This window comes from Microtus ochrogaster, unplaced genomic scaffold (genome assembly GCF_000317375.1).
Source record: "Microtus ochrogaster isolate Prairie Vole_2 unplaced genomic scaffold, MicOch1.0 UNK21, whole genome shotgun sequence".
Taxonomy (NCBI): Eukaryota; Metazoa; Chordata; class Mammalia; order Rodentia; family Cricetidae; genus Microtus; species Microtus ochrogaster.
Genome location: NW_004949119.1, coordinates 3,466,105 through 3,487,249, shown reverse-complemented (window position 1 = coordinate 3,487,249; position 21,145 = coordinate 3,466,105). Strand labels below are relative to the sequence as shown.

The window sequence follows — 21,145 nt, the reverse complement described above, 5'->3', positions numbered from 1 at the left end:
AAGAATACGTCATCTGTCAGCACAAGAAGCTGCCACCAATAGAGATGGCACAAGGCCTATACCTTTTAGGCTAGAAGAACCAACCCCTGCCTTCTCCCTGCCTACAACAGCAACAGGTACTCTGAAGCGGGGCATCTGCCACCCTTCCATGTTCTGCTTTCCACAGAGTCCTGCCAAGAGCCCAGGTTCTGGTTCACTGTGGAAGACTCCAACACTGGGGCCATACCATTAGACCATGTTGGCTTAACCATGCCCTGAACACAAATAACCTTGCCATGCCTTCAAAGCAAGAGTCCCTCAGAGCACTGAAGTAATCAGTGGATCCCAGGGACATGGGTGGTTTGTCTCTACACAGCCAAGTGCACAGTGGGCCAGCTAGAAAGGTATTAGCACAAATAATTAGAACATATAGAAAAAGAAAACAGAATATTCACTGTCCTAAAACAATTTCACCGGTAATAGAAGCAGATCAACCTCTGACACACTGTGTCTCACTGTTTGGAAGTGAGATCTCCTTTAGAAGATCAAAGCCCTTGGAGACACATGAGGATGACACAGATGTGCTGTTAATGCTCTCCCTACTGACATGTAGCTGACTGCAGACTGCCAAAGTGTGTTAGTTATAACTGGGAACGTACCAGTTAGCGTGGCTTGTTTCGACCGCACTAAAAGGGACTTACCAGTTACACATACCTCTTAGGATGTCCAAGTCTGCAATGGCGAAGTTGATTCTAATCAAATTTCAATAGTATTAGTGTTTTTGTGGACACACACACAGATAGACAGACAGACAGACAGACAGACAGACAGACAGACAGACAGACAGAGAGCTCTTAGACTGTTTCTGCTCCCTGGCTGTGAGGAGAAAGAGTTTGGAAATCAAGTACAACTTCCTAGAGTCTCCATGACTAGTATGAAATCATTTAGAAGAAATCCACCAACAACGAGAGCTAAGTTAATTTAACTGTTTAGCCTCCCAAACAAGAAAAGTGTTACTTGACTTAAAAGAGGAACAGTGTGACTTCCAGACACTGAACAGGAAGGGTCTCATTTTTGTCCCTATTCCTATCTTCTGAGACAAGGCTTTCCCCATTTTTACTCTAACTGCTTCGGTTATGTGGAATGTCCCCTTCCTCCCCTGAAAACTCTCTTCACCGCCAGGGGTCTTGCGTTCTCAACCTTTCTTCCAAGCTGCACTGAGATGGACAGGTTGTGTCCAGGCATGACCTGAGACTTGGCTTTACATTTTGTGCTAAATACACTCAAAATAAATACATCGAGAGACACAAGCTGGCCAGTCTTTATGATAGGAATTAGTCAAGAGGAGGAGATGGGGAGAACTGGGAGAAGAGACAAAACACATACCATGGCATGACAGAAGTAGTCATGAAGTGGGAATATTGTGAATTTCCCACTTCTAAACAGGAAAGCTGTGCCTAGTCATTCCCATTCCTGGTTTTGTCTTCGAGTCCCAAGAGGAAACCTAGGTTAGCCAATGCCAACATACTGCCAGGGGGCAAATGGCTGTGGTCTGGATTCAACCTACATGACACTGGTGAGCTAATTTGTCCAAGAAACATTCTAAGAAGGTACAACCTCTCCAAACCATAAATAAGGCTTAGGGACACTAAGACCTATGCAGGGATGGCCCTGAGCAACTGCCAATGTGCCCACCCTATTTTAAAGGGAAATGCACCAAGTGCAGAGAATTAAACGACTGGCTTGAAATGAGAGAGACAGCCCTCAGAACCCCCAGCCTGGTCCTGACTAACTACTCACCCACCAGAAAAGAGGGTAGGTACTGGAGATGCTATCTGCACTCTAAGCACTGAGAATGCTTCCCAAACATTTGCTCAGGGTGCATGAAAGCCCTGAACCAACAAATGAGCCATGTGCAGGCTGTTACTGTTCCTGGGGAAAAGGGACCAGAGCAAACCGTACTCGTACAGTCTTTCCTGGATTATGGCTAGATAAAAGGAAGATGAGGGAGGCAGAGAAAGAAGAGTAAGAGAAGGAAGAGGAAGGAGGGAAGGGAAAAGAGTCATATAAAGCAACTCCCAAAGATTTTCTGAAAGAGTTTCCCACCACCCTGGAACTGAGGATGAGTGACTGTACATTTTAGCAGAAGCAGAGTGCTAGTCCCAAAGATGAAAATGACGTAGAGGAGGCCCAAAATCCTAAAGTTGAGGCTTAACACTTCACAAAAATCTTCACAAACAACTCTGAGGAGAAGCAGATTATCTGACAGAGTTCTGGAAAGCACCGGAACCTAGAAAGGACAACAGCTAAGTTTATCTGACCCGACAGCTCTTGTCTTGACCTGGCAGAAGTCTAGTGTCCAGACAGTGAACACAAAGATAACCACAATGGCTACACAGCCCATCCACTCACCAAAGGTCAGGAGGATTGAGCATTCTGCTTCAGTGCCTCCACTAATCCAGAGACGCGCCAATCTTCTTACTGCTACACCCCATCAGGAGGTTTGGATTTTCCTCATGGAGGGATGTCGAATTTGCTTTGTCAGAACTTGGCGGCTATTAACGCAAGGCTGAGTGTCCATGATGCAATGAAGTTTTACAAATTATCTGGGCCTTGCACGCCGGAGAAAGGAGGATGAGACTCACAAGATGGCGGAAACTGTTGTTGGACAACATTCTACTCTGAGAACATAAAAGCCACATGGTGGAGCACTGAGAAATTAAATTCATGGCCTGGAAAACAAGCCAAGATTTAAAAATGTCATGTTGATACAGTAGGTGCTCTTGAGAGGGAGGGAGGGAAAGCTGTCAGCAGGTGGATTGATTACATTTTCATAGCATCGCAGTGAGATGGAGGAGGGGAAGGGTCGAGTGGATCATGCCCTTTGGTGCTGGGAGGAGGAGGGGAACACACCGTAGCTTCCTTCTACATTCTATGCAAGAGAAAAATGTACACCACACAGCTCAAAACCTCATCCTATAGGCCTACAAAGACTCTTCCCCAAGGGAAGGCTTGGCAGAGTAAGCTGGCCCTTAGCTTCCATTAGGGCTGCAGAAAGTACTGTGCACAGTCGCAAGGCCCCTTCTCCAGGTCCACTGTCTCCTCACAGAGACTATGAGGTGTCAACCGTTCTCCTAGAGTTCAAAGAGTTGACATAAGAATGAGCTGATTTCAAGAGCCCATGAGACTTCCTAGCAACTAACTTCCTAGTAAGGTTGTCTCCTACTAAGGTTGAAACAGGAAGGAATTCCTAAGTGAGAGAAACCCTATCTACTTATGGTGTGAGGAGACATTGTAGGTCTCCTTCACACGTAATCCATGCTCAGTCCCATGTCTGCTACATGGAAGCAGATTTGTCTGTGAGCCCACATGTGGGCTTCCAGATGACCCCTCGCTTCCTGGTATGTGAGGTGCAGCACACACCTAGTATACATGAGCACACGGTTGGTACTGAGAGGCGTGTCCTGTTCTTCATTCTGCAGTAACATTGGGAGGACGGAACACAAAGGCTCACAGTGGGAGATCCACAAGGAAAGGCAGGGGCAAGACCCAGAACCTTCCACAGGTGAGACAAAAAAAAAAAAACCCAGTAAGAGAGAAAAATAAATGGGACCTTGGAGGAGACGGTGGAGATGACTACAGGGATGCGTCAGTATTGGTTTGTTCCCTTCACAGCAGTGTGAAAGACACCGGAGGGCTGCTCCCCTGAGGACAGACAGGCTGCTCTCTGACGTGGAAGAGCCGTACACACCACTGAGGATCATCCTCTCTGGCCTTGTTTGCCCACCACAGAAGCTTGCCCTTTGACCATAGCCTCCCCTCTGGGGTGACCCCAAGCCCACCATGGACTAAGGAAGAAGGGTCATGGGAGGGTCATGAAGGTTGTAGCCTCACACCCAGCAGGAATCTGAGCCCACTGGTCAGAAAAGGGCCCTCCTTCCCTTCCTTCTAAGGAGCAACAGTACCATTTCAAGTTTACTGTCTCTGGTTTGTTTTTTTTTTCAATTGTCATATTATTGCTTTTATTTTGCTTCCACTGTTGAGGAGGCAGGCAGAGAGAGGAACTGCAATTTGGTCTGGGATTTTAGCCAAGTCTAGAACCCATGTACCAAGCCCTGTCCAGGAGACTACTCCTAACCTTTTAATGAAAAAAAATACATTAATTTTAAGGAGGACATAAAAAGTTACTGAGTTATCAGTGAGAAGAATAGAGAGCCCAGAAATGAACTCTTGAATATACAAGCAAATGACTTCTACAAGAGAAAGACCCTCCACTGGAAACCAATAAATAGTACTGAGAAAGCTAAACCCTTACCCACCACCATATGTAAAAATCAGATAAAAAAGAATCAAAAATTTTAATCTTGGGAAGAAAATGAAGGAGAAAAGTTTCCTAATAATATAAGTGGTAACGATTTCTTGGCTATTACATAGGCAAGAGAAGGGGGCAAATTGGGCTTTTATCAAAAGTTTGTGTATCTAGTATGGTAGACACCATAAACAGAGTGAAAACAATCCACATAAAGGGAGAAGAGACTTGCAAATCCCACATTTGATATAGGATTAATACTCAGAATATATAGAAAACTCTAAGGGCAGCAACAGCAGAAATAGAATGTAATTCAAAGTCAGGGCAAAAGACTCAACCAAAGAAAATCTCCAGCCAATGAGCCTGTGAAATGGCTCAAATCACAGGTCATTACAAAAACGTAACTGAGAAGACCAAGACAGCCATTTGGGGATTGTTGTTGTTTGGCTGTTATTGTTGTTTTAATTAATAAGGAGGTTGGAGTGACGACTCCACAGTTAAGAGTAATTCTGATTCTTCTAGAGGACTGAATTCTGTTCCTAACACTCACTCTGGGCAGCTCTCAACAGCCTGTAACTTCAGCTCCACAGGACTGATTGTACACCCTCTTCTGGTCTCTGAGGGCAACCACACATAAATGGCATGCAGTCATACACACACACACACACACACACACACACACACACAGCACACAGAAATATTTATTAGAACAATGAAAATGCTGAGTATATGAATAAATTAGAATTTTGTAATACTCTAAGAGGTGTGTAGACATGAGCAGGTACAATAAAAATAATATGATGGGGTCTCAAAAATTAAAAATACCATCACAGTATGACCCAACAACTTTTTTCTGTTAGCTCAGTTCACTTTTTTCTTTTTTAATTTATTTATTTTAAATTTTTTTCATGCAGTATATTTTGATCATGCTCTTTCCCCTCTTCTAACTCCTAGATACTACCAGCCCAGCTTCATGTTCTTTCTCTCTCAAGAAAAAAACAAAAAGCAAAAAAGCAAAAGAAAGAAAGAAAATAAAAACCAAAAAAAAAAAGAAAAGAAAAAAGTCTGTGCACACACACACAAACATTGAGTCCATTTTGTATTGACTGCCCCAGACTGTGGCTGATATACCCATTGACACTCCACTGGAGAAAACTGATGGCCATCAGCAGGTATCAATTGTAAATAGCTTTTTGGTAAGGGGTGGGACTTGGTCTCCATGCTGAGATTTTTGTCTGTTTGAATTGTGTGGGTCTTGTCTGTGCTGTTGGTCAGGTTGTGTCTGGAAGTTGCTATTTCTGTGGCATCATCCACCATCTCTGGCTTTCACAATCTTTCCACCACCTCTTCTGTGTAGATCCCGAGTCTTGAAGGCAGGGTGAGATAAAGACACCCCATTTAGGGCTGAGTGTTCCAAAGTCTCCTGCTCTCTGCACACTATCCGGCAACTATGCTTCCAGATAAGCCACAAACAACCCAAAGGCAGAGATTTCTGTGCCCAGCTATACAGTGACACTGGCTAATTAATGGCAGAACCAACCCAATGGTCATTGGAAGAGGACAAGATAAGTAGAGTGGCTCACACATTTAGACACATCACCAGCAAGAGTCAGTGACTACTGGCGGAAGCTGGAAATATGACGCACTGCAGCAGTTAGCTGAGTTTGCTGCTCTTGCAACAAACTGCAGACTGGATCCCAGCACATATACTGGGGAGCTCACAACCATCTGCAACTCTATCTCCAAGAGATGCAGCACCCTCTTCTGGCCCCCAGGGGCACCCACACAGATAGAAAGACACAGACTTGTATATGCACAAAAATAAAAATAATCCTAAAGACATGTTTTAACAAACTATTGACAAGCCAGAAGCCCATTAACAGATAAACAATATTCACGAGACATGGCACACCCACATCCATAGCACATTGCCACCAGAGCCAATGGGTGGAGGCATCCCTAGTGTTCAGAGAGACATGTAAGGAGGCCAAATGAAGTGCTCACATGTGATAGAGCATTGGTTCATGTCAAACAGGAAAGAGATTCTAAAACAAGATAGCACCAGACTGAAACGTAATGATACTATGCTAAACGAAAGATGCTGGATACAAGAGGACATAAGCTATGTGATTCGCCCACCCCAGGTACTCCGTGTTATACAATCAAGTTCAGAGATACAGAAAATAGCATGATGGTAGGCAGGGTTAAAAGAGAGGGAGACATGCTGAAATGATTAATGGTTGCTAAGTTTCAGTTTTATAAAAAAAAAAAAAGAACAATGGAAAATAACTATTTGGTTATAAATGGTGGTGACGTGGCCCAATGCACAAGGACTTACAGCCGCCGAGCTGTCCTCTTTACAATGCATAAAAGGTATTTTTTAAGTGGGTTATTTAGGACCATAACATCCTTATCAAGCAAAGAAAATAGCAGTCATACCTGCTGTTTTCAACTTCAGGAAGGGCCAGCCGTTAACCCCCAGTTTCTTTCCCTGTAAAGTGGGCATGTGTCCACCACCCAAATGAGAGGGAGCACCAAGGAGTCCTCATTGTCACCAGGAGCACACAGCAGGCATTCAGTAATTCTTAATTACCTGCTTCTTCCCTGGAGCAAATGCTTTCTGTCCCCAGCTTGGAGAAGTAAAACTTCTTTCGTTCATAATTGTCAAGTTTGCAGTGAGGTAAGCAGTTTCTGTTGATTTTAGGATTGCTCCGGATGCTTTGCACAGGAAGGCTCCAAAGCCTTGGTAGGTCTTGAGGGCCAGATAAGGAGCCTGAGTTTCTGCTCACATCCCCACATAGACCAGAACCGAGGACCACATGACTGTATTTGCATCTGTGGAGCATCAGAGACCTGAATGGAAACAGTACATTTCTGCAAGAGTCCCCTGCACTGACTCTTCTTACAGAGACCAAATAGGACAGAGGCTGGAATATTTTTGCCTGGGTGTTCTTTGATGGGTTTTCTTTGATTTCAGACAGGTAACTCCACAACATGGACCAGCCTGAGCTGAAGGGAATTCCCTGGGATCCTAAGTAGAGACAATACATCCAAATGAGAAGTATCTACCTCAGAGACAGAGAGCCTTGATGAGACCCTGGCTCTACTATTTACTGGGATCTAGGGTGATTTAATGCATATCCTGATAGAATTGTGCCAAAAGAACCAGGTACCACAATCTAGTTAATCATCAGTCTCTGTATTCTATCCTTCAACCTCAGCAAAGTGAGCTGGCTAAAGTCACTTTCCTTCCTAAGACTCTAACACTGGGGACCAGGGACAACACTGTCACCTCAGCACCCCATCTTCGGGCAAACACCATCTGTGAGCCTCAGGACTTAGATGCATTTCCCTGATTCTTGGGAGGTGGCAGAGAAGAAGGAAATGAGAAAAGAAGGGATGAGGAACAAGAGATGGAGACCAATAGGGATTAGGAAACCATCAGGCTCGCCTCTCCTCATCTGATAGCCACCCACTAGGAGAGCTGGTTACACATATGATCTCCATTTCAGGAGACATCTTGGCACGTCTATAAACCCTCCAGTTGTGCGCATGCTGTTTTAAAGTGGCCACCATCAGTAAGAATACTACCAAGACACAAACTCCAGAGCACAGCTGTGTCAGAGGTATGCTGTCCTTTCTTCCACCGTGCTAACTGTCTGCCTTCTCTGCCTATGCAGCAAGGCCCAATGGCAAAGCCATGCATGGCTCCCACTCATTTGACTCACCCTTGGAAACAGGGTTCCCTTCTCCTCACACCTCCCGTGGTCCTCTCTGACCATTCCTGCAAAGGAGCCTCATCCCCTACACACACACCACACACACCATGTCATGCCTGTCTTGTGCAGTTCTACAAACAGCCCTCAGCCAAGTGCTGGCACTGCAAACACAGAGTTGGCACATTGTTCCTAGAGGATCCCCAGCCTGTGAGTCTTCATGGTCTCCTTCGTGGAGCTGGAAACGGTCCAGACTGACTTCCACAACAGCCAAGGATGCTCATAACAATAGCACATTATAATCTTTGGGGTCTTAAAAAAGGGACACGGCTGCAAGCGCTCCAGCTCTAAGTCATTGTCTTCACAGACTGCCCTGGGACGTATTAACTAGGACTTGTTGCCACTAGTGATGAAGGAGTTAGAAGAGAAGAGGGGAGAGGCCTGGGCAAAGTCTGGCAGCCAGCATCGGGGAGGTCCCGGGGAAAAGAGAGGCGCCGGGCAAACTCCATCTCCCTATTCTGCATGGTGACTACCGGCCAAGTTTGCTCTCTGAGCTGTGAGAAGGACCAATTAATTTATCAATCTGCACCTCTTTCTGCCACAACATATTTCTCTCTTGCCAACAAAAAAATGTGTCCATTATCAGGCAGGTCCCTGTCCTCCTAAGCAGCCCGTGTGGCTGTATAATTACACTTCTTCCCTTGACAACTTGCATGATTGTTTTCCTAACAGTATATTACTTCGTTAGTACTTTCCAATATACGTTATTTTTAAACTGTCACTTTTGCCCAACTCATCCCAATTCGCACTCGTCTGTTTATCATAACAATCATTAATAACTGTCAGTCCACGCCATCAAGGCAACGAACTCACTCCCTCATTAGCATGTCCTAGCATTTGTTCCATAGAGGGGGCTGATTATTTTTTACAACAGGCCAAGCCAATTACTTTAGTGAAATGGAATCACATTAATCAATTCTTAACAAGGTGGCAAATTTAAAGATATCAGATTGCAAAAGACAGCATAACTAATATGTCAGTGTCAGGGGGAGCATGGAGGCATGCGGCAGCTCCACTAAATATATCTCTTCATGGAGGCCACATGAATTTTGACGTTTCATATGATCTGACATCTACCAAAGTGATATTGTAAAAAGGCAAGAGCCCAGCGCTGCATGGCTTCCCGATGACTTTTGTAGATTCTGGCAAGGGCAGCATGGGCAGAGGCAGGGAGGGGGGAGAATGGTGGCCGCGCCTATCCTGGCTGGCAGACGGCGGTTGATCGTGTCTCTCCGTGCCAAGGCATTTTCTTTTACACTTTAAATGATGATAGTCATCCATCACCATTTGACAACTGCATCAAAACCAGCTGCAAAACATGCAAAGCCCAGCAGTCTAAAATATGCTGACACAACCAAGAGGAAAACAGACTTAAAATATATATATATTTATGTAGTCTGTAGGAAAAGGATGTGCGGGGGGCGGGCAGTGGGAGGCTGAAGGTGGAAGTGGGGGTGCATAGTGGGGTGGATTTCTAGATGTTCAGGAGGGGAAAAGAGCAAGGAAAGGACAGAGCACTGGAGACCGGGGGCGAAAAACAAGAAAGGGAACAAAGAGAAAGAATGGAAAAAGGAGACAAAGATAAAAAGGGAGACCAGAAAAAAAGAGGAGGGTGATGGATGGGACTAGGGACAGGGAGGAGTCAGGGTGGATGGGAAGCAGGCTACAGCACCCGCAGGTCACTGACAGTCCTGCGAGAGACCCAGGGATAGCTTTCCAATTTGACCTCCTACCTCCAACCACCAGCCAGGAGTTGGTCTAAAAGCTTTCTTATCTCCTTCCAGAAGCTATAAGATCTCATCCTAGGTTTCTCCTGTCTACTTCTACCCCAGAAGTCAAGTTCCCATCCTCAGGATTTTGTTCTAATTAAGAGCTCCTCTACCAGTGTTCTTCCCCCGGGACCTCTGACAACCCAAAACACATGTCCAGACAAATATACCACATAAGCACCTGCATAACCAGGTTGCCCAACATTCCTTCTTCCTACCCCCCTCCAACCCACCCTCATCTCTGACTTTCGCACCAGCACAAGCCAGGCCAAACCTCTGGCTTGATACCAACAAGCTGAGTGACCTTCAGTTCATTGCTAGCTTTTCCAAATCTCCACTCAAGGAAAAGATGACTTACAAGCTCGAGATGTATCACTAAGAATAAAATAACACACAACCTAAAAAGAAGTTTGACTCACATACAGGAGTCACCCCCAGAGAGATCCTGTTTCCTCACCTTTTCAGGCTGTAGCAAGAGAAGGGAGTCTGTGAACAGGAGCCCTTTCTCTCAACTTCTCATTTATGAAGAAGGACCTCTTCCCAGGACCTCTTCACTCAAACATTTAATAAGCCAGAGAACAGGTCAGCTGCTTGTAGAAGGCCGAAGCAGGCCTATGCAATTTGTAGGCCTTGGAGGACAAGCCAGCATGTGTGGGCCACTGTGCTATCACTAACACACCTTTCGCTAGACCCACAACCCAACCACTCAGCCATCCTTTTGTGATTGTATTTAATGAAGCCTGTTTGTTTATTTGTTTACTTATTCCAAGGAAATCCAGTACCAGGCACCCTAGGCTGGCAAAGGCCCATTGTATAATGTGATTAAATTCAGTTATATCACACAGTTCATGAAATTGTGCCATGATTCATTGTAACAACTTAAATAGCTCTTTGGTTGGGTTGCCAGGTTGAACGTGATAAATGTGTATGATAAAACAGAACAAAGGGAAGGGCCAGTGCCTGTAAACTGAAACATTAGCCAGTGTGTTAACCCCTTCCCGACTTAGTGGTGACACTTCCCAGGGCATCTGTCCCATGGCCATCCCTCTGCAAACTTCTGTATCTAGCTCTGAGTTGTGTCATTACCAAAGATGATGCTTTGGCCTTCTCCAAAAGGAATGCAATCCATTTGGTCCCAATTTCTATCTCAAGATTATGCTAAAAGCACAAGCAGTCACCCACCCTATTTCAAATTTTGTTCACTCACTAGATCTACAGCCAGTCCTGGATCTCGGGTGTCAAAGCTCAACTGAGTCCACACAGGCCCTGGTAGCAATGGTGAGGGGATACTGGCCTGCCACCGAATAACTCACAAGTCACAGGAGATGAAGCTGGACTAAAAGAGGCTTTGCTTTGGCATAAAATTGTGTGAGAAACTTGAGGAAATAAATTGGATTTCCACCATTCATCCGTGGTGCATTTCACATTGCCTAAAAGATGAGTTTCCATTGCTTGGGTCACCTTTTAAATGGCACCCTAAAGTAGACGCTAATAAAGTACATTGTCACTTTGACAATCATCTTGGATTTAAATGAGAAAGAATCCCATCTTTTTTATGTTAGAAGTCCTCTCAATTAACGTCAGTTCCACTTCATTTCTTTTCATTTCACCACAAAGTAATATGGGGCATATGCTCTAAATATGGCTGCAGCATCATTCCCGTCAGTGCACCCCTCTGCTGTGAACTGGCCCTTGCCTCCTCCCCATCCTTTGAGAATGTTGTTACCATCACCAACAGAGTGCTGAGACATTGCACTGAGGCTTCTGATGCTCAGGAACAAAGCTGTGTGACTGTTTTCTTAGTCCCTGGAAAACTGGCATTTGAAGTCCTGGATCACCATAGGAAAAGGCCTCCACCTCCAAGGTGGCCACACAGAGAGGCCACGTACCAGTTCCAGGTGAGAGTAAAGTCATCAAGTCACTCTAGTCCAGATGCCAGACATATGTGCAAACAAGCCTTCTAGTGATTCCAGACCCTGGTATGGAGTCACTCCCATGAATCTTTGCAACCCAAGCTCTAGGCTCATTCAGCAGACAGGCCACTTGACCATGCTATGTCTGAGTTGCAACATTTGAAAAGGCTGTTTCAAATCTTGAATACAGAGAACACTAAGGTGCCTAGGAGAATTAGAGCCAAGTAAAAGGCAGAACCTGGCCCTGCAGACTCGAAGGTTAGTGCTCATCTGTGTCTAGTGCCTGCTGGCTGCAACATTTGCGTAAATCAAAGCAGATCTGGACATATAGATAAACTTACTGCACTAGCAGAGGAGGAGGGGATGGAGACCCATGTGGACAAACACTGATGGGATGCAAGAGGATCTTCACAGTCCTCGCTGCCCTTGAGAGTTGTCCAAGCCCCCTAAGGACCAGCAGAGGGAAACCCTACATTCACCAGGAAACAGTAAACACTGGAAACTGGGCATCCAAACAGAAAAAAATATATATACCACCCAGCAGTCACTGACATTCACTGGCCCAGTGATTTGTTCCCAAGTATAAAACTTCCTGAAAAGCAATCACTGCCCCAAATGGAGAGTCTTATATCACATTGCCCACAAATTCCATTTTCCTTCCATCTAAGAGAATGTCAACAGGCCCCCCAACCTGGTCCCCTGGACATCTGGGCCAATGGCTCACGCCTAGATACTCAGCAAGGAAGCAGTGTTGAACCATCCAGCCCCTGAGCCCTGGGATTTCTGAAGATGTTCAAACAAACAAAGACAACTGCATTCCTTTCTCCTTTCAGAACCTTCCCTATGACCCTCCATGCTCCCACACGGGTGACTCTAGATCTACCACCTCCCTGAGTCCACTAAGGATTTGCGTTTCTGTTCCACCCTCTGCCAAGCAGTGAGAGACGCTCATGGGTGAGACTGTCTTTACTGGCCGAGAGTGTTATGCACCCCATACTTACTATGCTACAGATTAGAGTATGTATTTTCTCCCCAAATTTTTTCATAGTATTTTCCAAGATTGAAACCTACACTTCATAGCCTGACAAAAGATATCTTTTATATTTTTATAAAAGGTGTGTGTGTGTGTGTGTGTGTGTGTGTGCGTATGTATGTGTGTATGCCTGAACACCTGTGGAAGTCAGAGACTGACATCAAATGTCTTCCTATATTTCTCTCCATTTTATTTTTTGAGACAGCGTCTTTCACTGAACCTGGAGCTCCCCATTTGGCTAGATGGACAGGAAAAGCCTTGATCCTCCTGTAGCTACCGCCCAGTGCTGAGGTAAGAGATGTGTGCCACCACATCTGGCTGCTGACGTGAGAGCTGTGGGTGTGAGCTGGCATTTGAATTCTTGTACAGCAAGCCATCTTCCCAAATCCTAAACAAAGTTATAAGGAAAAGAAGGCTTAAAAAATAATCACTCTTCGCCAGTCCTTTAACTGTCTTTGTTGAAGAAACAAAAGAACCATAAACCTTAATACATTTCTGCATGTTAGTGTGTTGTTTGCCTACTCAAAACCAAGGCCATACTGGACATCTGAGAGGTGAGTTTGCGATATAGACAGAAAGCTCTTGGCGAATCAGAAGATGAATGGCTTTTTCTCCCTGTCCCCCAACCCAAAACACAGAATTTCGTTCACTATTCTCCCTTCAACTTCCCAGGGTGCAGAGCCTTTTCTCCTCCCTCAGCCAAGTCGCCTTAGCTCCTTCAACCTTTTGCTTTTTGTTTTTTACACAGTCAGGGAGCTAAGGAGACCCCGAGTTCAAGTTCACAGAGTTTTGTGAGAATGTAAGCCCCAATCTATCACTTTAGGTTGCTCTCCTCACTTCTGCTTGCGTAGGCAGCTTGCACAATGTCATTCTGCAGACACTGTCCTCTTCATTGCTTGGGACAGTGAGTGGCAGGTGGTAAAACCCAAGGGATGCAGAGCCTAACACAGGGACCTTCTACCTTGACACTGCAAGACAAATGGTTCAGGCCACAAAAGGAAACCCCTCCATCAGTCAGATGCCCACACACTAGACTGGCCAGGGGGAAGGACGACTAAAATAATCCATTGCCCAGAAACAAAAAGACACGAGCAAAGCCATCAACACTTCCCTTTGAACCCAGAAAGTCACTTAAGGACAGAGCCCAGTGCTCCAGCTTGTCCCCAAGTAGTCTCACTTCCACCTGACCTGCTCTGTCTGTCCGCTGTGGAAACAGAGAGGCTACGGATGGGAGATGATTTTTTTTTTTTTTGCCTCCCTGATTTCTCCATCCACCCTCACTCACATCACTTTGGTATGACAGCAATGCAGAATGCGATTACATGTGATGTATCAAATCATTGCAGCTGTTCAGGGCTAGTCACCAACAGCGAACTTCACATCCACGCTCAGACATAGATGCACCACGGTTGGATGCTGGGAGTATCCTGCTAAAATCACAAAGCAGCAGGAGGGGTGGGTGAAGAAAACAGTCTGTTCTTGCTGGCCATCAAGCGCTTCTGGCAGAGCTGTCTGAACACTTTGGCCCTAACATATGCAATTAAGAGCACCTGCTTACAAAGCACTCCAAGCATAGCACTAACTGTGGAAACCGCATTTGATGGAAAAATGGCAGCCAGGCAACAAGAAAATCAGGGCTGTAGCATGGAATTTTTCTTGAAGATGTTGCTGGGAAGCTGGGAACATCGAATCTCCTTTTTAAACGCTGTATAAAAGTTTCTCTCCCGCCTGCTCACTCTGCGGGCTACATACCATGTGTAAGATTAATCCCACAGGAGATTTTTATTTCCTATTCTGCCTATCTTTCATCTTCACCCCAGACTAAGCAGATGGATGTGAATTCAAAGTTTTCTGATCTTTAGCACAAGTTATGGAGGGTTATCTTTGGCTGTATATCTTTCTGCTGGCAGGGCTCCCTTGGTGATGAAGGATTAACCACCCCAGCTGTCTCTTCCCCGAATGATGCAGTGCCGTGCTCCTCAACACGACAGCATCACTTAATCTTAATGTCCGCTCTCCGAGCGCAGCCGCGCAGGACAAAGCCAATCAACATCAGATGCCACCAAGATGGACCTACTGCTTGGCCCTGGAGTCTCTCACCCTCTCACTCCTATTAATCAACATCATCCAACCCAATCCCAGAGTTCACTTCTCTCAAACCACAGTTAAACCAAGCCTAGGTCTGGGTTCGTCATCTGAAGTACCAAGTAGGAGGAGGGGAGATGGGAGATAGTCAGCCTACAACAGGAGAACCAAAGGCATGCCAGGGCACATTGCTGAGCGAGACTCTTTCCTCCACCCGGCTTCTTCTCTCCAATGCCAGCACTGATTCGGGAACCCTTAAAATCTCTTCCCATACGGAAATTCACCCACAAGGCATAATGGAAATTGATCTTGAATGATTCTTACCCGACATTCTAGAAGGTTCTCCGGAACCGTGAAACCATTCACAATCAAACTAAATGGCAGGCCTTTCTCCCAGCTGCACTCTGACCAGGACATAGACTCTGGTCATACCTGCAAAACTGGGCCTGGAATGTCTTAGAATGTCAAACATGTTCTCACCACAGAAAGCTCAATGGAATATCTGATCCTACCCCAACACTTCATGTGGCCTACACACTCACAAATGTGTGTCATCATAAGCAGAATTCTTATTTCCCCTTATTCTTTTTTAATATTACATATCACAGGTGGGAAGGCAAAATGGCACACTCATGTTTTTCCCTAGCTTCAAGCAATTACAATGAAGTACCCCTTATTCTTTCTAAAGAAAAGGAAGGGAAAAAGTCAGCCCAGATCTCCAAGGCAAACGTAATAAAACAGTAAATTATGGCTGGAGTTTACTAAACAAATGCAACCTAGTTAAATTTGGAAAAATCTTCACTTTTGCTTACATTTGCAATTTTACTGCTGAACTACTGGTATTTCTTACTTATGCAACATTAAAATGTATAAGAAATCCTCTTGTGTGCTATATCCAGCAACCATTCTTGATTTATAATACCCAATTTAGGGGGGAAAAACACAACTAAACCTGATTTAAATCACAGATTACTCTGTAAAACACAAGCAAGGAACTATTCCAAATCCTAAATGTAATTTAAACATATTTATATTTTCCAGTGATATATTTTCCCCATTCCTTTTCTTATGACTGTAAACTTTCTATAATTATATAAGCAATTTCCCTAAGGTCACAACATTGATCACGGTTATAAATTGCCAAGTACGACACACAGAGAGCAGGAAAATATATGTTGGACATCACAAACAGTTTCATCAAATCACGGAGAGGCTGGGGAAAGAAGTATGAGTGAAGGAGGGATGGAGATAGGGAAACGGGAGAGAAAAATAACAAAATTTTCAAGAAATCATGAACCAATATAGCCCCCCTCCCCAAACCACTTAAACAAGCTTAGAAATTTTCCTCTTAGGAGACTTGGTTTCATTTTTGATGATATTTTTAACCTCAAAGCCATTGAAGAAGCAATCCTGGGAAACACATTCCTAAAGACTGAGCAGAAAACAAATAAAACTTTTACAGTCAAAACCACCTTCCACCTCAATAGCAGCTCTCATACTGTGTGCTGAAGAACATGGCTAGTGCCCAGAGGAACCTGGGGATGTGGGTGGCATCCCGGCTTCCCACACTTCCTAAAGCCTGGTGGCTTCTCTGGGCTAAAAACAACAACAAAAAGATCTGTGAACCACCGCTCCCTGATGCTGTCTGCACAAAGAAGAGCTGAAAGAATCTACTCAAGGAACTCCAGTTGGCTGCCCATATTTCAGGTGCTCAGGAACAACTCTCCCCCTAATGGGAGAGGAACCGGGTGCTCTGCACATGACGCAGATGCTGTCAGGAGCCTCCAACCTACCGGTTCTAGCAGGACAGGCTGACAAGCTGGCCACCCCTCCTGTTTAACAATGCCACACTCCGCTCTGAGCAGCTGCCCGTTAGGAAGACAGCTGAGGCCCAGAGGGGAGGGCAGAAGCAGCATGTGACCGGAGCTGTTTTACTCCATGGAAAATAAATCTTAAAAAACCTAGATTCTTGGAAAAAGCTTAGATGCAGCAGTTCAACTGTTCCCTTCTGGAAGGCAGCTCGGACCACATCCGTGTTTGAAGAACAAGATGTGTACGCCTTCCGGGATGGCAGCCATTGCACAACTAGCCTCTGGAAGCAGGTGGTGCACCCCAGTCGCCTCCTTTCTGCATCGCTTCTCTCTGCTCCCTTTCACTGCCCCTTCCTCTATCTGACTCCATTTTCCTGTTTACATACTGCCAATAGCACCTAAATCGAGAACACCATGATCATTGCAACCTCCTCTGCCTACGGTCAATACACACCTGCAGTAAGCCTGCCAGGTTCATGGATGGCACTTCCTTTGACTCCAACAATCATGGACCAGGAACATTTTTTTAAAAAAACAATTCCCTTCACATTGACCATGTATACTCACTCTTTTCTTATTAGTCTGTAATAACAACTCTTGGCATATATCACATATAAGGTTTTGCAAATGTCTTTTATTTTTTAAGAATACAGAAGTATGTTTATATGTTACTTGCTGATAGTGCAACATTTATATAAGAGACTTGAGTTTCTTAGGCTTTGGTACTGAGGCCTAGAACCAGTCCCTCAGGATGTCAAGGGAAAGGATCCAAGCATGGGTCAGCCGGAACCAAAGTGGGCTACGAACAACTCATCCACACCTGAAGTTCAATTCCATCTGTGAGTCTCAGTTCTGACACCAGGAAGGAGAAACTATACTCTCCTTGACTTTGTCAGCTGTGACGTCGGAGAATAAGAAGTTCCTGTTTTCACTCCTCCGGCCTCATTCTGTAGGAACTCACATTGCTCAGTTCACAACTGCCCTCTCCAGCAGAGCAGGCAAGACAATTCTCTACCTGTGAGAAATGAATGGCGGCACGTCCGAGAAGTGGGTCAGCCACAGAGTGGCTGCTGTCTGACCCTGCTGATTCTGGATTGTCCGCGTGTGTGTTGCGGATCCAGACAGCTGGGCACAGACAGGCCTTGCTGTGTTACAGAATGGTCAAGAGAAGAGCATCCAGGCTGCTGCTGATACTCAGTCTTTACCATTTCATCAATTAAACTTTTCTCTGTGGGGGAAATGATTTGTTGAATAAAAAACTTATCAGACTGTACTGGCATATTATTTGTATTTTGATACATAAGAAAAACCTGAAGACCAGAAAAACAAAGCAGCCAGCCACTGGCTCTTACCTGGACCTCAGTCCGAAAATGGCGATCCTGCCTCCAGGAAACCTCAGAATGAGGCTGAGACTGAGAGCTGTCTCCTCCCGTTTTATAATCCTCTCTAGTTCTGGGATTAAAGGCATGCATCATTACTGCCTGGTTTCTATGGCAAACTAATGTGGCTACTGAGACTCAAGGTGTGTGTCATTGCTGCCTGCTCTGTAAGGCTGGCCAGTGTGGCTGTTTTACACTTCTGATCTTCATGGAAGCTTCATTTATTAAAATACAAATGAAATGCCTCTACATTAGACAGGAATGAAAACCAGAGATTAGATCCCCAGGGACCACGTAAAACAGATGCAAGCATGAAGGTCCACCTGCAATCCCAGCACTCAGAGGCAGAAACAAGGATCCCTAGGAAGACCTGGCTACCTAGACTAGCTGAATCAGCAAGTTCCAGGCTCAGTGACAGACGATGGCTCAGTAAACAAAGTGGAGAGCCATCAAGGAAGACACTCAACTTCATCCTCTGGCCTAGACACACACGCATGTACACACACACACACACACACACACACACACACAAACACACACACACACACTTCATTGTTAACAATTTAGAAACTTGTATTATTTTCATTGGGGCAAAAGTCAATGATTTAGTATGCATCCCATTTTTTAAATACTATGTTTCATTTTTTTAAAATGAAGGCAATAAAAATTACCTGTGCTCCTGAGTCCAGAAGATGAAGATCTAAGTGGCTAATATGGTGCTGCAAGCATTGCGCCATAGCTCTATGCTTGGTCCCGGACTACATCATCTTACCCTATGTCTGCCTCTCTTTTAGGTAAGAAACTGGGGCTTCTGATGGTTCTATGATTTGCTCAATATCCAGTTGTCATGTCACTCCTGTGTGGCAGCATTAATATTTGAACCCAAGTCTAGAGTCATTCTGTATGTATAACCACACGCAAGATCACTTCCCAGAAATGACACAGACAGAAATGAAGACCATTTCACATCCAGACTCAAACCCCTCAGAAAACTGAGAGCTGAAAAACAAACTACCCAGAAAAATGATTGCCTCAACACCTCAAAAATTACCAAATGGGGAGTGGGAAGCCAAGGCCATGCCTTGTGAGTGGCCAAATCCCAGGACTCCAGGCCACCCGAGCTGTAGCTGGTTCCTAAGAAAGCTAAAGAATAATTTAGTCGTTGGCAAAGAGTTCCTTAAAGACAGCACAGACCCAGCCAGCCATTTATCAACTGCTGAATTTGCTAACTCAAAACATAAATGCTGTGCAAAGGTTACCAGAGCCCGGGTCCCTCTCTCCCATTTCCCAGGAACGGCCCACACTGGTCCTAGTAGCAAAGGCGTCCAGAGCCAAGGAAGCCAGCCACTTGCAACATTTCTCTAAAAAGTGGCCAGGAGTCTAACAAACTCTGGAACTGAGAAAATAACCTTTATAGTGGTCTCCAAATTTATCTACGGATGCTATGTGGGAGAGGAACTCTTTGTTGAGTGTCCATCTAACTTTGCTCCTTTGGTAACATTTTGTAGGGTTGTGGTTTGGTGTTGTTGTTTAAAATAACACACTCATGATTTATTTCTAAATTGATTTGTAACCAGATGTTGTCATTCCTTGGCAGTGAGACACCCTCTTTTTTTTTTTTTTGCCACATTCCCTATCTTATTACATGGCTCTTTCTTTGTTTCTAAAGCAAGTGTAACTGAGGCAATAGTTTTTCAGTTAGTGTGTGTTTCTAGGTAGCAATTAATCACTCAGAACTAGTATTTGTATCTCCTCCTTTTCATCCTTACCTCTTACCTTGCTGCATCATCTAAGAGAATAACTATAAACTCACTAGGCCAACAGGGCAGTGAACTGAGCTGGATGAGGGCCAGTGACCTGAAGAACAACACTGTGTGTCTACAGTTGACAACCATCCTCAGTTTCAGCCTCGCACTCAGGAACACAGACTTCATCTTTGTAGGCCTTTAATAAGAGCTAGAGATGACGCTCTGTGTGTAACCTGCAGTTCCTTGAAAGTTAGAAAGTAAATTTATATTTCTATGTGCTGCAATATTAAGACTAAAATACAGAATGCCTAATGGTCAGATTGATGTAGGGGGCACCCCCAAACTCTGTATGCATCACCTTCTAGAATCTAAGAAAGGATTGGATTTCAGTCCTAGTGGAACTGGACACCCTGTGGCTCAGGTTGGGCCGCTAAAGAGGATGTCTGCTTTTGACCTGAAACATCACCACAGCAGGGCAGGGCTCCACTCCTAGTTTATGGCAGTCATTTTCTCAAGATGAATTTGAACTCCAGGAAGAGGATTTGACTGATCCCATGTGATGATCATATTAATAAATTTCCCGTTATCAGAAAAAGAAGACATAAAGATAACATGTCAAACAAAACACAATATGGTATGAGAACCCCTTGAAATCTGTGTTTTCAATGTGAAAAATGTAGCCAGCCTAACTTTCTTAACTCCTGGCTTTTATTTCATTGACACTCAGTGGTGACTTACTCTCACCCACATTCCAGCACTTCCTTCCAGACTAGTAAAATCCCAGTCATAAAACTGTCAATGACATCATCCGTTTCAAAAGAATTATTCAGAACTGGATCCATCATCGGCTCTGTCTACACAGCCAGCGTTGAATTCCAAAGCGATCCCTCACCAGCTCCACATCTGTGCCCCAAGTCCACTTTGATACTGTTCACTCTTTGGAAAGATGGAAGAACAACTAATTCTCTGGAAACAGGATTTTTTTTTCTTTTTAAAGGAGAAGGGGCTGGGAGGACATTAAATTAAAGAGACAAAACTGGTTTTGGGCTAAAAAAAAATATCCAATGCATGAATGTAAAAAACATCACTAACCTTGGCTTACAAAATTGTTAATTATGAATTTGACAGTGAAATATCACAAACAGCTGGGGCTAAAGAACACAGATACAGAAAAAGACTGAGAGGAAGTGGAAAAAGGGCTCAGCCCATCTAAGAGGATGCTTGAACCAGACATTTCCTACAGTAACAACTTTGGGCGCTGGAGATGTGGCTCAGGTGGTAGGATGCTTTCCAAGATTGCGTGAGGCTGCAGGTTCAATCCTCAACACTGCACCAACCAGGCA

At 44.7% G+C, this 21,145-nt stretch overlaps 1 protein-coding gene across 1 annotated transcript in view; it reads right to left on the bottom strand.

Moving 5' to 3' along the window:
- Nucleotides 1-21,145, bottom strand: part of Lrmda (leucine rich melanocyte differentiation associated) — a 1,015,195-nt gene that overhangs the window by 811,507 nt on the left and 182,543 nt on the right. The window lies entirely within an intron of this gene.